The sequence below is a fragment of the Ascidiella aspersa genome, chromosome 8 (assembly GCF_963924565.1).
Source record: "Ascidiella aspersa chromosome 8, kaAscAspe10.2, whole genome shotgun sequence".
NCBI classification, from domain to species: Eukaryota; Metazoa; Chordata; class Ascidiacea; order Phlebobranchia; family Ascidiidae; genus Ascidiella; species Ascidiella aspersa.
In genome coordinates this window covers 12,447,489-12,462,828 of record NC_139454.1, presented here as the reverse complement: position 1 = coordinate 12,462,828, position 15,340 = coordinate 12,447,489, and the positions used below count along the sequence as shown (strand labels likewise).

The following is a 15,340-nucleotide window of genomic DNA, read 5'->3' as shown; positions in this document are numbered from 1 at the left end:
ATCAGTTTCGCTTTTAGTTTGGTTTCTCAGTCGCACAAAACACGTAATTACTTATGTAGTATGCCCTGCTTAAGCGCAGCAAACATCGCGCCATTTTTAGGGAATTGTGGCGTAATACAAACAGTTAGTCGTAAACAACAAGTTTAACAGCCATAAAAAAACATATTAAATACAACAGTTAAGACACTAATTTGTGATACGAACTGGAAAACCATTTAGTTAGCGCTAGTTTTAGTAATGTAATAATAATGTAAGTGTTGTGGTAGCGATGTAATGGTTGCACTTTCTTAAGATAATTAACGTGCGCGTTAAATAACTTGGCGTGCCCTGCAAAATCTTTTTGGTTGCCACTTTTGGCACGCCTGACAGGGGTTGCCGACTCCTGTCATCTAATATTAATAAAAGAGAAAGTTTGTGAGATGTGGCTAATATGTTCGCCCGGTCGGTCGCTGGCAGAGCAACGTCGTCGTCGACTAATAAAAGGACCGGCGACTCCCCGTCGTGCGCTGGATTCTCCACGGCAAATCGTAAACCTCTTAACGTAACCGCGCACAACTTTTTCCAAGCGCTATTACCTGCGTGGACATAAAAATATCAAATGAAGTATTGCCCAGTAAGCAATTTATATTTTCAACGGGTTACGGGGTTGTCTGACGTTGGATGCAGCCTAATTTGGCGTTTAGTGCAGACATAACAAACACTGTATACTACACTCACTTTGATTAAACATCAAGAAACCTACTTTAAAAAACACACAACGTTGCCATTTGGTTTGATGTTAAATACCCCAATATTTTTTTAAATCATCGGTTATAACATGCAGCTCCGAGAAGGTTATACAATGTTGGCAACACGTGATTAAATGGTCACAGCGCGTTCGCGCCCTTACTTTAATGACCTATTTCAGACACAAAACTAATTTTTATACGTTAATGTGGTATAAATATAAACTATGCAACATTTGGACTGAGTTTGCAAAATATCGAGTTTATTGCAGCGGTTTGAACACTAAGCAAATTTAATTTTGAAACGGGATTTGTTTTCGTTGGATGCAATATGGTACCTATACCGGGATTACGTATTTGCTTGAATTCGGCCAATTTGAACAATTGGTGCTACGAATTTTTTACGTTTGTGAGAAATTTTTGATCGTGGTATGTCACGGGTTTTCGTTTTTTTGGAACATAACCACATTTATCCTCCGTAATCAATCATGGGCTTATCATATAACATGGGGCCAACAGTTTAACATGCAACAACGTAATAATGTGCAATAGTGAAAAAGAGCCTACAGTATGTTGGATTGTTTCATTTTGTTTAACCAGACAATATTCAGGTAGGCTAGACTTCGTACATTATGTTGATTATTGTGGTGTAATTAATTTTTAACCAGTTAAAATAACTGGTAAATATTCTATTTAACCTGGGCAACGCCGAGTATTTCGTCTAGTCTACATAATAAAAGAAAAGATTTGCGAGATGTGTGTGTGTGGCAAGATGTTCGCCCGGTCGGTCGCTGGCAGAGCAACGGCGTCGTCGACTAACAGTCGCTGGCAGAGAAAGGGGGCAGGGTTGCCAGACTATGAAAAGGTCTTAAGGCCAAAATAATACGAAAAAATGGCCAAAAAAGGCCAAATGAATATTTACCCGTTTCTATCAAACATAAAGTGATAAAAGTACAAATTTACAAAGAACTAAATAATAATAAGTAAATATAATACACTGACACCAGCTGCAAATTGAAATTACAGTAAATTTCTAGTTTTTGTGCAAGCTTGAAGTCAACTAGGATAACCACAATAATAAATATAAATTGTGCTTTTTAAATGTAGCCTATATATTAAATAGTTTAGGTTGAAACAATAGAAATTGATTATAAGTTAACTTGCATAGCTACATAGTTATAATATTTATTATTATGCTTATTATCCTACAATGAAACATATGTACACACATATATGTGTGCTTACAACTGAGATCTAGCCCTTCTGAAGCTGCTTTTTGACCAACGATAACGGCTTACGTATTATTAGTACACCGAAAAGCCATTGCAGACTCACCGAATCTGTCGATCAATGATGCAAGCAGAGCAGACTAGAAAAACAACTAGCCTGCAGTGAGGTTCGAACTCACGACCTCCGGTCAAGCCGGGACCGTCGCTCTACCAACTGAGCTATGCAGGCTCAGAAGGGAACGAGTCGAGAAACAACCATACGCCAATGCTTGCTCAATCTGTTAGTACAAGCAGCTTCATAACGAAGGGGATCGCCAGTATCATATCATAATACAATGAAACATATGTACACACATATATGTGTGCTTACAACTGAGATCTAGCCCTTCTGAAGCTGCTTTTTGACCAACGATAACGGCTTACGTATTATTAGTACACCGAAAAGCCATTGCAGACTCACCGAATCTGTCGATCAATGATGCAAGCAGAGCAGACTAGAAAAACAACTAGCCTGCAGTGAGGTTCGAACTCACGACCTCCGGTCAAGCCGGGACCGTCGCTCTACCAACTGAGCTATGCAGGCTCAGAAGGGAACGAGTCGAGAAACAACCATACGCCAATGCTTGCTCAATCTGTTAGTACAAGCAGCTTCATAACGAAGGGGATCGCCAGTATCATATCATAATACAATGAAACATATGTACACACATATATGTGTGCTTACAACTGAGATCTAGCCCTTCTGAAGCTGCTTTTTGACCAACGATAACGGCTTACGTATTATTAGTACACCGAAAAGCCATTGCAGACTCACCGAATCTGTCGATCAATGATGCAAGCAGAGCAGACTAGAAAAACAACTAGCCTGCAGTGAGGTTCGAACTCACGACCTCCGGTCAAGCCGGGACCGTCGCTCTACCAACTGAGCTATGCAGGCTCAGAAGGGAACGAGTCGAGAAACAACCATACGCCAATGCTTGCTCAATCTGTTAGTACAAGCAGCTTCATAACGAAGGGGATCGCCAGTATCATATCATAATACAATGAAACATATGTACACACATATATGTGTGCTTACAACTGAGATCTAGCCCTTCTGAAGCTGCTTTTTGACCAACGATAACGGCTTACGTATTATTAGTACACCGAAAAGCCATTGCAGACTCACCGAATCTGTCGATCAATGATGCAAGCAGAGCAGACTAGAAAAACAACTAGCCTGCAGTGAGGTTCGAACTCACGACCTCCGGTCAAGCCGGGACCGTCGCTCTACCAACTGAGCTATGCAGGCTCAGAAGGGAACGAGTCGAGAAACAACCATACGCCAATGCTTGCTCAATCTGTTAGTACAAGCAGCTTCATAACGAAGGGGATCGCCAGTATCATATCATAATACAATGAAACATATGTACACACATATATGTGTGCTTACAACTGAGATCTAGCCCTTCTGAAGCTGCTTTTTGACCAACGATAACGGCTTACGTATTATTAGTACACCGAAAAGCCATTGCAGACTCACCGAATCTGTCGATCAATGATGCAAGCAGAGCAGACTAGAAAAACAACTAGCCTGCAGTGAGGTTCGAACTCACTTATTATCCTAGTTGAATTCCAACTTGCATTTAACTAGGAATTTACCGAAATTATTTAATATACATTTGGCGGGGAAAAATCGTTGGGAAATTATCTTTGGAGGCAATATCTTAACAAGGTCTGAAAGGAATGGTCCAACAGGAAAGAGTCCTTGTGTCAAACAGAGCTGAACACTTTTTATAAATACGGCAAATATGAAAGCAATCTATATTAAAATGTCATCAATGAATCAAGCTAAATTTATGTATGTATTTAAGACTAAGTGAATATTACCACACTACTTAATATACTTGTTACAAAAGAAATTCTTTTGTGAAAAACCAAAAGGTTTTCTTGCACTGTCGGTGTGTCCAAGAAGAAGTTAGACACTGCTACGCCAACAAAAGATTCTTTTGTAACAAGTCTATGATCATTAATGTTATTTACTCATCACAAATTTAAATATAACATCACAATAACGGTAATTTAAAAAGTATTTGCTAAACAACTGAATTTTTGAAAGCGTCGGTGGTTGTGATTAGACTACCTTACGTTTCTGAACACCAAGTTTTGAAAGTTGACACTATAATTCCAAAATGATCTCTATAATATTCATATTGATCGACATTTTATGACTTGTAGTGGATTTTAAATTAAAAAAAGCCAAATTTAAGGCCAAATCTAGAAAAAGGCCAAATGTATAATTTCTAAGGCCAACAGACTCTTCATGGAATTTGGCCTTAAAAAGGCCAATCCGGCAACCCTGAGCAAAACTTTTTTTCAAGCGCAATTACCTGTCTGGACATAAAAATTCAAATTAAGTATATTTCCTAAATAAAGTACAATTTTAATGTTTCCAACTGCAGACTTTTATATTTAGGAACTTATTGATGTCTGTTACCGCCTAAAATTTAGGAAGAGTTCGCAAAATTACGAAGAACTGAATTTAGTACCGGGATTACGTTAAAAGCACATCGCATGTTTATAATCCATGTTAACAAAAGTGTGCAAAGACTTAAGTTTAACAATGCCAAATTTAGGCAGAGTTTGCAAAATATCGCGATTGTTGTCGCAGTTTGAACAGTAAACAATTTATATTTTCAACGGGTTAAGGGTTTGTCTGACGTTGGACGCACCTTAATTTGGCGTTTAGTGCAAAGGTTTAGCATTTTTAATTTTTTTTAAACATACTTAAATAAAAGAATAAACATCAGGAAACCTGCACGGACATCCAACAACAAACGTGTTTAACCACGCAATACTTGACAGAGTTCGCAAAATATTGCGTTTATTGCAGCAGAACAGTAGGCATTTGTTTTTTCATTGGGGATTTTTCCCACGTTTGACGCAGTTTAGCACCGGGATTATGTATATCACGCTATTAAGCAGATCTAAACAATTGCTGCTACAACCTAAAGTTTTACGTCTGAGAGTTATTCTCAATTGACAAATGTTACGGGGTTTCGTTACTTAAAGGATGTATGACATGCTTACCCAAGTGATGTGTGATATAGTTGATTATTTAGTCGTACAATTTCAAAAACATCACACAGCATTGTAGTTTGTTTGCATGTTAAATACAAAGGGCGCTCGTGCAACTTCTCGCAAAACATATTGACGTATAAGGGTAAAACGTTTCCAAACATTTATAAGGCAATAACCTGTGTGACCGCTAAAATCAAGTCAAGTATTGCCTTGGCAAAAATAAAATTCCATGTGGCAAAATTTCAGCTTTATGTTTTATAGCTTTTTGCAGTTTGTTTAACACGTAAATGGAGCCTAAGTTCGCATAATATTGCGTGTATTGCAGCGTTTTCCTTAACATTCTTTCATGAGGCATTATGACACTTACACAGACAACGTACAGCAACCCTAACCGAGTATAAACTACGCAACATTTGGACTGAGTTTGCAAAATATCGCCTTTATTGCAGCGGTTTGCACAGTAAGCAAATTTACTTTTCAAACGGGATTTTTTTTTTCGTTGGATGCAGTGTGATATCTACCGGGATTACGTATTTGCTTGAATTTCGCGCAATTTGAATTATTGCTTCTACGACATACGGTTTTACGTTTGTTAGTGATTTTTAATCGATATAAGTTACGGGTTTCCATTACGTAAAATATGCGAGACGTGTTTAGCCAAGGTTGTCTGTTTAGTAGCTCCATTTAAAAAAACACATATCGTTGCAATTTGGTTTGAAGTTAAATATATTTTTTTAAATTATCGGCTATAACATGCGGCTTCAGGAAAAAGGTTATACAATGCTGGTAACACGTGATTAGTGATTAAATGGTCAGAGCGCGTTCGCGCCTTTCCTGTTAATGACTTATTTCAGACTTAAAACGGCTTTTTATACGTTAATTTTTCATTTTTACACTGTTTTAACCAAATGCAAAAATGATTGGGTGTTTTCAGAAGCCAAGAATTAAATCTTTAGAGCCACGCAGATAAGTCACACAATTAAACACGTCATTGCATTAAAGCCACTTTTACACGGGCTGCATGGGGTGTTACTCTGATTGTGGAAAGCATTAGGTTAACCGACTTTAGACACACAATATGACATGATTTGAAACACATCACATGATTTGAAATTTCTATTTAGTTACACGCAGTGCAAACGTTTAGGTATAAGCAAATTTGTTATGACATTAAATTAATATGCTTGCATTATTTATGCCTCTTACGAAATTCTTACGCTATCCGTAACATTACTTTTTGGGTATATTCTGATTACCACATAATTTTATCTTCCCTAATCATTGGGTATAACATGAGGCCAGCAGTAGCAACGTAATGTGCAATAGTGATAAAGAGCCCACACTATAATGGATTGTTTCATTTTGTCAAATCAGACAAAATTCAGGTATACTTCGTACATTATGATGATTATTGTGGAGTAATTCATTTTTAACCAGTTAAAATAACTGATAAATATTATATTTAACCTGGGCAACGCCAGGTATTTCGTCTAGTAATGTATAAAAGCCGCCGTTTTCTTTTCTGTTTTCGCAGAGTGTAGCTAAGACCACTTTATTTTAGTTAAGACCACGTAATGCTGCGAGTTCGTTACTTCATAAATAGGTTAGTAAGTTAGTATTACATGTATTGTTTGTACTCTTTTATTAATTAAATTATTATTTATCACATTTCAACTAAAAATTTAAGTATACCAGCATGGTAAAATCCAAGTTAACCCTAACAGTGGGTACGTACATTTTTGTGATATTATTTGTTGTCGCTAATGTAAACCCGTATTGGAATTTAATTGGTAAACCAGCAAGAAAACACCTTAAGCCAGTGATTAGTCTAAACTCACTCAACTGTATTATTTGCACTTTAGCAGCAACAGACTCATTAGGTACAATCCTATTATTATTAAACGGATATTATGTTCAATACTAGTTAATACACAACAAGAAATGAAGTAAATCAATATGGCCCCCAGTGGACAAGTTAGTCCATCAGTAGGCAATTATAAGAATTTTCAAAATTGGGCAGCTATTTTAATTTTTGAGGATGATTTGAAAAAAAATGAGTGTTGGAAGTAATCTTCGGACACAGAATACTACCGATTTACATATGGATCGCAACCAACGAGACAACGGTATACACAGGAGATAGGTATTGCAATATCCAGGTCATTGTTTTATGGAAGGCGGCGGCAGATCCAGGCTGCCATGTTCATCAAGTACTCTGTGTTTTATGCAAAAATACCTTGATAACTGTAGAAGAAAATTTACTAATAGAAAGAAAACGATTTTTTCGAACTACTCTATAAAACTATAGGCAATTTTGTAAACAAAAGGTTGAAAATCACTTATTTAATGCATGTAATGTTTAACAGAGAACCGCAACCGTTTAAATGCCTCTGCACTCTGTGTGACAAGTTAACAGAAGTGTAATTAAACAAGCGAACGGAGGTGCGATTTATGCATACGATTCAAATTTTAATTGATTATGAAATTGTAGAGCGTTTGTTGGAGAGAAGTACGGACCACGTTCGGCCATGTTTGCATGTGGAAGAGATGCAAGTAACGGAACGCATGTGAAAGTCAACGCGCTTTGGTAAGTTACCTATTCTTGAAATAAGCTATTGCTGTCAGGCATAATATATATCAGAGTGTTGCTCTTCCAGCAGTATATATAATAGATCGACGTTTCGACGTGCTATGCAGAACGTCTTCATCAGGATACTGACGTATCGTGTAAAACAGATTCCTTATAAATCGACAATAACAATTTGTGCGATTAAAAAAACTTGCTCCAACGCTCATTGGTGTACGAGCGCGCGATAGCTTATCGGCATTAGAACGTCAGTTTTTACGTTCATCGTGCAGGCGCGTGAATGGATATTCCACGACTGTTTTTTTTTTTGCTTCGCAAGCGAATATCAAATGGTTTTGATTTTTTTACATTTACCAAAAAATGTTGCTGAATCAGACTGTTTTTGAATTTAAAGTCAGCCCAATAGTTAGAACGTTTGTTAGTGCGTATTTAAGTGTCAAGTCATAAAACAATTAATCTTAAAATACCCTCTGTTTTGCAGGAACCGCTGCGCAAACATCCAAGTATCCCAGTGTAATTGCACGAAGTGTCGAAAAAAGTTTTTAGTTGAAATTGACAAATCATTGGGGCCAATGGCCTGCTACCCCTCCCTGGATCCGTCTGTGATTACAAAGTATGTCTTAGAACATACTCTTATATTTGGCTTGTTTCAAACTTGTAGGGACACATTGATTTGAAAAGTGAGGTTTATCTTCAGTTTACTGTTTGCCTAAAAATATACTTGTATTTGTCCGACCTAGAAAGGCTAGTTTCCTACCGAAAGACTGCATGCAAAATAAAAGGAAATGGCGTGGATGGCTTTACAAGTTCCTCTGTCTCGCCCTTAAATCCCTGTGTTATGAACTTTCATATAAATGCCGATTTCCAACAGCCATGGAGTTTAAGGAAGGGACTTCTTTAGGCATGGCGTGCGAAATTACGTCATAATTTTATGAAATGTGTAACTTAAAACGATGTCAGGTCATGCGGCCAAATTCAAAAAATTATTTAAACAACAAAAAAAACAATGAAAATACTTATAACAGTTTTTTATTTTGTTTTTCTGTTTTCCAATAAATATCTATTTGTATTTAATTTTTATAAAATTAATGTGTTTTTTTAATCAAGGTCTATCCACTTGCAACCAAACTATTTGTGTATAAATACATTGAGGGTGCAATCATACATTAAAATCTTTTTTGTGATGTTTTTGGACAAACACAGGCTTATAGGTTATATACCGTACTATTTAATAGTAAGAGCGCTAATAAGTTTAATATATATTAACAAAGCCAGGGTCAATTGCACCCTGTGGCTATTGTATTCAAATAAGTATATACTCAAATATTCATTAGTTAAAAGGTGGATCCAACATTTTCGTTTGTTCGCATTAAAAAACACAAACGTCGTAAGATCTTTTTCAGAAGCCTAATGTTGTCCAGCAAACTAATGAGTAAATGTGCAAATAAAGTTTAGTCTATATGATCCCAAAAACTCACATTTTATCAAACTTATAGATTTTTCCATGCAAAAGGCCGTGCGTCTGATACATAGAACAAATATTCTGGTTCCATCCCTGTTAGTAACTCTGACGTGTCCATTTCACCATGGTGACCCGATGAAAGCTTATAACGAGCTTGTAACTTAATCTGGTATGAATTATAAAGCACAGTTGGCAGTTTTCGGCTGGCCGTGCAACGTGCATGCCTCAGTTATTGACAGGTGTTTTGCAATGCAGATACATTTTCCTCTAGTCTAGCAGGTTCTATTGTCAGTAAAATGCAGCGATTTTAAATCTCATGTGTAAGCAAAAACAAGAAATCTGCTACAGCAAGATTCGCCAAAGACTAACCTAGTTCCTCATTCTCGTCGTAGTTTTCATATTTTTGTTCTATATAGTGAGCTTTTAAAGCTGACAAAGCTTGAGTCGCCAAAAACTTTTTCAGCTGACAAGCTTGAATCCCCAAAATGAATGACAGCGAAAACGATTCATTGTCATCTGTCGAAAATCTATTTCTCTGTCGCGGCTTAGAAGCAACTGAGCCTCCCGACAATTTAGTGGCCCTCGCCATTCTTGCAGGTTTGTTAATCATGAGCTTCTACCTTGCAATTGCAACGGTTGTTTATCAGCTAAAACAAACGGCAAAGGGTGCTCTGAAACTGATCAATGTCCTATGCAGTCTTGTAGCAATCTCAGGTGTCGTAGCGGTCATCTGGATGATGTTGTCTGTCGCATTTAGGAACAATCATCAGGGAATTTGCAAAGTAACATCGCCTATTGGCTCACTGCTACATTACGCGAACGGCTTGTTGTGTTACATTACGATTTGGTTTCGACAGAAATCTGTTCGCGCCAAGTTTTGGTTTCGGGAAAGCTTCAGGCATCGCGCTGCTTTGGCAAGCAAAGGACTTTTGTTAGCATTTGCTCTTATTATATGTTTGGCTATTGCGCATTCATTTTTCATAAAATCAAGATTTTCACGTGAGTTTGGGTGCTGCATTGAAATTAAAGGTGTCATTATTCCTGCATTGATTCTCTTCTGTTCGGTGGTTTGCCAAATAGCCCTGGCTGCTTTGACCATTTTTCCAGTGCGACTGCTCACCTCACATAACGATAGAGAACTGCGTTTTACCAGTTATAAGTTGCTGGCCTGTTCTGTTGCAACTTTGGTAACAGACTTGTTAACTGCAATGCAAAGGTTACTGCAATACGAACAGAGTGTAGCCAACTGGGTGATTGCGTTTGCATCTTGCGGAAACACCATGATGAACTTGCTGCTTCTTTTACTTTCCTTTGGCGATTTCAAACTGAGGTTGCTTCCTTTCTTAATCCAGCAGAAATCACGCCAAACGATCAGCTCAAAAGAAGCGAATCAGCACACTGGCACACGAATTTACCAAAAAACTCACAGCCACGGTTCAATATTGTCTGTCGAGGTCAGCAAGACCTTCGCCAACGAGTCTACAAATGAAAGACAAGGCAACGTCCTATCAAACGACATTGTAGGTCAAATATCAGATGCATCAGGAGGCCATACAAGAAATGTTCCATATCAGCTTCCTCAGATAAAAGTGGCATGGGAATAAATCACATTAAAACAACGTCGGAGCTATCTTCTTTTAAATTTTTATATTTTATTTAAAAGTCTATACGTAAAAAAGTGTTTTGTGTGTTGGTTTTATTGTTGTGTTTGCAATAAATACATTACCCAGGAAGGATACAGACTAAAATCTATTTTACTTAATAATGGATAAGTTTACCGAAACTGCGCCGTGAGTACAACGGCGCACTCTTATGAAAGTTAGGTCAACAAAATTGAATTTAGAAAAATCGTGCGTTGTTTTAGTCTTTTTAAAGTAAAAAAAGAGTATCACGGCCAAGTTAAACTCTTTCAGAAATGCAATTTCTGACAAATAAATCTTGGTAAGCACGTTTTGTAGTTCTACATCTGTTGGGTTATTTCTGCAGTCAAACATAGGTTAAGTCAGTAACTTTACCAAGTTGTTTGGCCAAGGTATTTTAAATAAATAACATTACATTGTGCATTATGTGATTGTTTTATGGGTCTTGATGCGTAACGTCCTTCTAAATTGTAGATTTTTCGACCAAACCTAACGCTATTTGTGCGCTTTACGCATTGACTAATATAACGACCATCTACATTTACATGAATGCATAAAATTTATTTGCACATTTGTTCACGAGTTATACATGTTTTCTAGAGGTTATTTGCTTCATTTTAGAAGTCATCTTTAAACCTTTCCCCCCTTTAAACAAAAATAATGGATATTTTGAATTAACTCACCCCGCCAAAATACCTCTCTTTCTAGAGCTGGACTATACCAGGGATGGCGAACTTTTTATCGCGCGGGTCACAAACACGACCGTAATCATCACAAAATGCTCAAGTGGGTCATGTATTTAGTTATTTTCTTAATTTATGCGAAACTCTGATGTTGCGTCATTTAAGTGTTGTTGTCGGGGTTGGTAAATTTTGTATGATTTCGGATTCCCACAAATATTGAAAAGCTAAATAGTTAACAAATGCTTTACAGCGATAAACAAAATGCTTTTAGTTGTCTACTTTTCTGCACGCATTTGTTGTAAGTGCAGTTAATGTAGGCCTAATCGTCACCTCTAAAACACTTTTGCACGACCCACAGATGGGCAGTCCTGATTTAAACAGTATAATGCTACCTAACGAGGAACTGTTTTTTTACATTTATCCTTTCATGAAAATGATTGATAACATTGCGGTATTTCTAGAGAGACAAATGGGTCATTAAAATCTGTGGTGGCGGGACAGTGGTTCGCCATCCCTGAACTATTCAATGGAAAGACACTTTTTGGAGTTCCTATATCCCCAGGTATAGGTTACAACACCTCATTCTAGCATACTTATATAAATCTGGCTAATCAACCCAACCACTGGACCAATTGCAATTACAGGTATATAGTAAGGTAGAAATTACATCCATATTTCACGCAAGAAAATTAAAACGCACCAAAGTCTTCATCAAGTTGGCAAAACAAACCAATTACAGCAAGCGTATATCCGTTTAATGTATGGCAAATTTTGGTTGACTAAAAGAAAGACATTTAATCGGGACGCTGTGGCAAATAGTGTTATTAAAGCATGGCGCTTGAATGGGGCCTCCAATTTCCAGTACCGGTACCCCCAAAAAAGAAATTTTTTTGCCTGCAAGTAAAACGAAAGTGGAATTGTTACGTTTGAGTTTAATGATGTTTTATGCTGATTTTCGGTATGTTTGGTTGTTTTGGGATTCTCGGAATAATTTTCGATAGGAAATTTGGTGTTGCTGGTCGACTCGTGCGCAAATATTGATTTATTTTTCGCGAACGCGGATGGTTTTGCTGTTGACGGCTACGTAGAGAGTTATAAGTGACGATTTAAAATCCTGCGTTTTAAAGTGAACAATCACACACCTTTGCTTTATGAATGGGCCTTTTCAAATATGAGGTTCGGTTGCAATTGTTAATTTATTTTCATGCTATACGTATAGGTGTAAAACATTTTCATAACACGTAGAGTAGTTTGGTTAAAAATTATGGCTTCGAAAGGCCAAATCGAAACGTCTGTGTTCGTATTGCAAAAATATACACAAAATAACATTTGTTTTAATGGTATCAATGGGGTGGGTGCACTTGCTTCTTTGTGATCAGCTCGGCTATGTTAACCTCTAACAAATCACTTTTTGTGTGTGAAGTAATCACGAACAGGTTTAAAACCGTGACCGTACAGCTCACTGTGGCAGCGCAGCAAGCTGCAAAAACGTAACTCTCATTTGCACAATGCAAAACTATGACGTCACAATGGACAATTCAACTCAGAGTGTACAATAACGTAAATGAACACTTAATCAGCTTGCTTTGGAAAAGTAAGTTTCCTGAATTTTGCACAAGAGGTTTTCTTCTTCAGAAGCGTCGTTTTGATTTTTTGTTAGGTGCTTCGCGGTCCCAGAAAATTGTCTCGCGGACCCCAGTTTGAGAACCACTGTGTAAGAGGAACACAGCTATAATTTCAATTAACCTATGTCCAAAGGAAGCGATGTTGAACTATTAATATTAAAAAACGCTAATTCTAAAATGTGAGTGGAGTTTTAGAAAGATGTAACGAACAGAATTTTGCGAAACACGATTTGGTTTGGTTTGTAATCCCTTTCTAAAAAGCGCTTTGCGATCCAGTGTTGTGTGAACGCGGGCAGGCTTTCTTTAAGACACGACGTCATAAAACAAGTAAAATGAGCACTAAATGCGTCGAATAATGTATGAAAGCCCTAAATGCTTAACCCTTTAACTGCGGCGGGCCAATAAAAGGGCTCAACAATCACCATGCAGTCATTCTTACTGCCATAAAAAGCTTATTGGTGTAATTTTTTTTCCAGGTGAGGTTTAAATGTTTTTGTTGATGTTTTTTTTTTGCGCTAAGTTATAGGTCCCAGTACAAAGGTTTAGCATTTTTAATTTTTTTTAAACATACTTAAATAAAAGAATAAACATCAGGAAACCTGCACGGACATCCAACAACAAACGTGTTTAACCACGCAATACTTGACAGAGTTCGCAAAATATTGCGTTTATTGCAGCAGAACAGTAGGCATTTGTTTTTCCATTGGGGATTTTTCCCACGTTTGACGCAGTTTAGCACCGGGATTATGTATATCACGCTATTAAGCAGATCTAAACAATTGCTGCTACAACCTAAAGTTTGACGTCTGAGAGTTATTCTCAATTGACAAATGTTACGGGGTTTCGTTACTTAAAGGATGTATGACATGCTTACCCAAGTGATGTGTGATATAGTTGATTATTTAGTCGTACCATTTCAAAAACATCACACAGCATTGTAGTTTGTTTGCATGTTAAATACAAAGAGCGCTCGTGCAACTTCTCGCAAAACATATTGACGTATAAGGGTAAAACGTTTCCAAACATTTATAAGGCAATAACCTATGTGACCGCAAAAATCAAGTCAAGTACATTGCCTTGGTAAAAATAAAATTTCATGTGGCAAAATTTCATCTTTATGTTTTATAGCTTTTTGCAGTTTGTTTAACACGTAAATGGAGCCTAAGTTCGCATAATATTGCGTGTATTGCAGCGTTTTCCTTAACATTCTTTCATGAGGCATTATGACACTTACACAGACAACGTACAGCAACCCTAACCGAGTATAAACTACGCAACATTTGGACTGAGTTTGCAAAATATCGCCTTTATTGCAGCGGTTTGCACAGTTAGCAAATTTACTTTTCAAACGGTTTTTTTTTTCGTTGGATGCAGTGTGATATCTACCGGGAATACGTATTTGCTTGAATTTCGCGCAATTTGAATTATTTCTTCTACGACATACGGTTTTACGTTTGTTAGTGATTTTTAATCGATATAAGTTACGGGTTTCCATTACGTAAAATATGCGAGATGTGTTTAGCCAAGGTTGTCTGTTTAGTAGCTCCATTTAAAAAAACACATATCGTTGCAATTTGGTTTGAAGTTAAATATATTTTTTTTAATTATCGGCTATAACATGCGGCTTCAGGTAAAAGGTTATACAATGCTGGTAACACGTGATTAGTGATTAAATGGTCAGAGCGCGTTTGCGCCTTTCCTTTTAGTGACTTATTTCAGACTTAAAACGGCTTTTTATACGTTAATTTTTCATTTTTACACAGTTTTAACCAAATGCAAAAATTATTGGGTGTTTACAGAAGCCAAGAATTAAATCTTTAGAGCCACGCAGATAAGTCACACAATTAAACACGTCATTGCATTAAAGCCACTTTTACACGGGCTGCATGGGGTGTTACTCTGATTGTGGAAAGCATTAGGTTAACCGACTTTAGACACACAATATGACATGATTTGAAACACATCACATGATTTGAAATTTCTATTTAGTTACACGCAGTGCAAACGTTTAGGTATAAGCAAATTTGTTATGACATTAAATTAATATGTTTGCATTATTTATGCCTCTTACGAAATTCTTACGCTATCCGTAACATTACTTTTTGGGTATATTCTGATTACCACATAATTTTATCTTCCCTAATCATTGGGTATAACATGAGGCCAGCAGTAGCAACGTAATGTGCAATAGTGATAAAGAGCCCACACTATAATGGATTGTTTCATTTTGTCAAATCAGACAAAATTCAGGTATACTTCGTACATTATGATGATTATTGTGGAGTAATTCATTTTTAACCAGTTAAAATAACTGATAAATATTATATTT

At 36.9% G+C, this 15,340-nt stretch overlaps 4 non-coding genes across 4 annotated transcripts; all 4 read right to left on the bottom strand.

Moving 5' to 3' along the window:
* Nucleotides 1-2,108: 2,108 nt before the first annotated feature.
* Nucleotides 2,109-2,183, bottom strand: Trnaa-ggc (transfer RNA alanine (anticodon GGC)). The gene has a single exon. It is a non-coding gene; the product is annotated as a tRNA-Ala (tRNA).
* A 279-nt stretch (nt 2,184-2,462) lies between these two features.
* Trnaa-ggc (transfer RNA alanine (anticodon GGC)) lies at nt 2,463-2,537 on the bottom strand. Its single transcript has one exon. It is a non-coding gene; the product is annotated as a tRNA-Ala (tRNA).
* Nucleotides 2,538-2,816: 279 nt separating this feature from the next.
* Nucleotides 2,817-2,891, bottom strand: Trnaa-ggc (transfer RNA alanine (anticodon GGC)). The gene has a single exon. It is a non-coding gene; the product is annotated as a tRNA-Ala (tRNA).
* A 279-nt stretch (nt 2,892-3,170) lies between these two features.
* Nucleotides 3,171-3,245, bottom strand: Trnaa-ggc (transfer RNA alanine (anticodon GGC)). Its single transcript has one exon. It is a non-coding gene; the product is annotated as a tRNA-Ala (tRNA).
* Nucleotides 3,246-15,340: the final 12,095 nt, after the last annotated feature.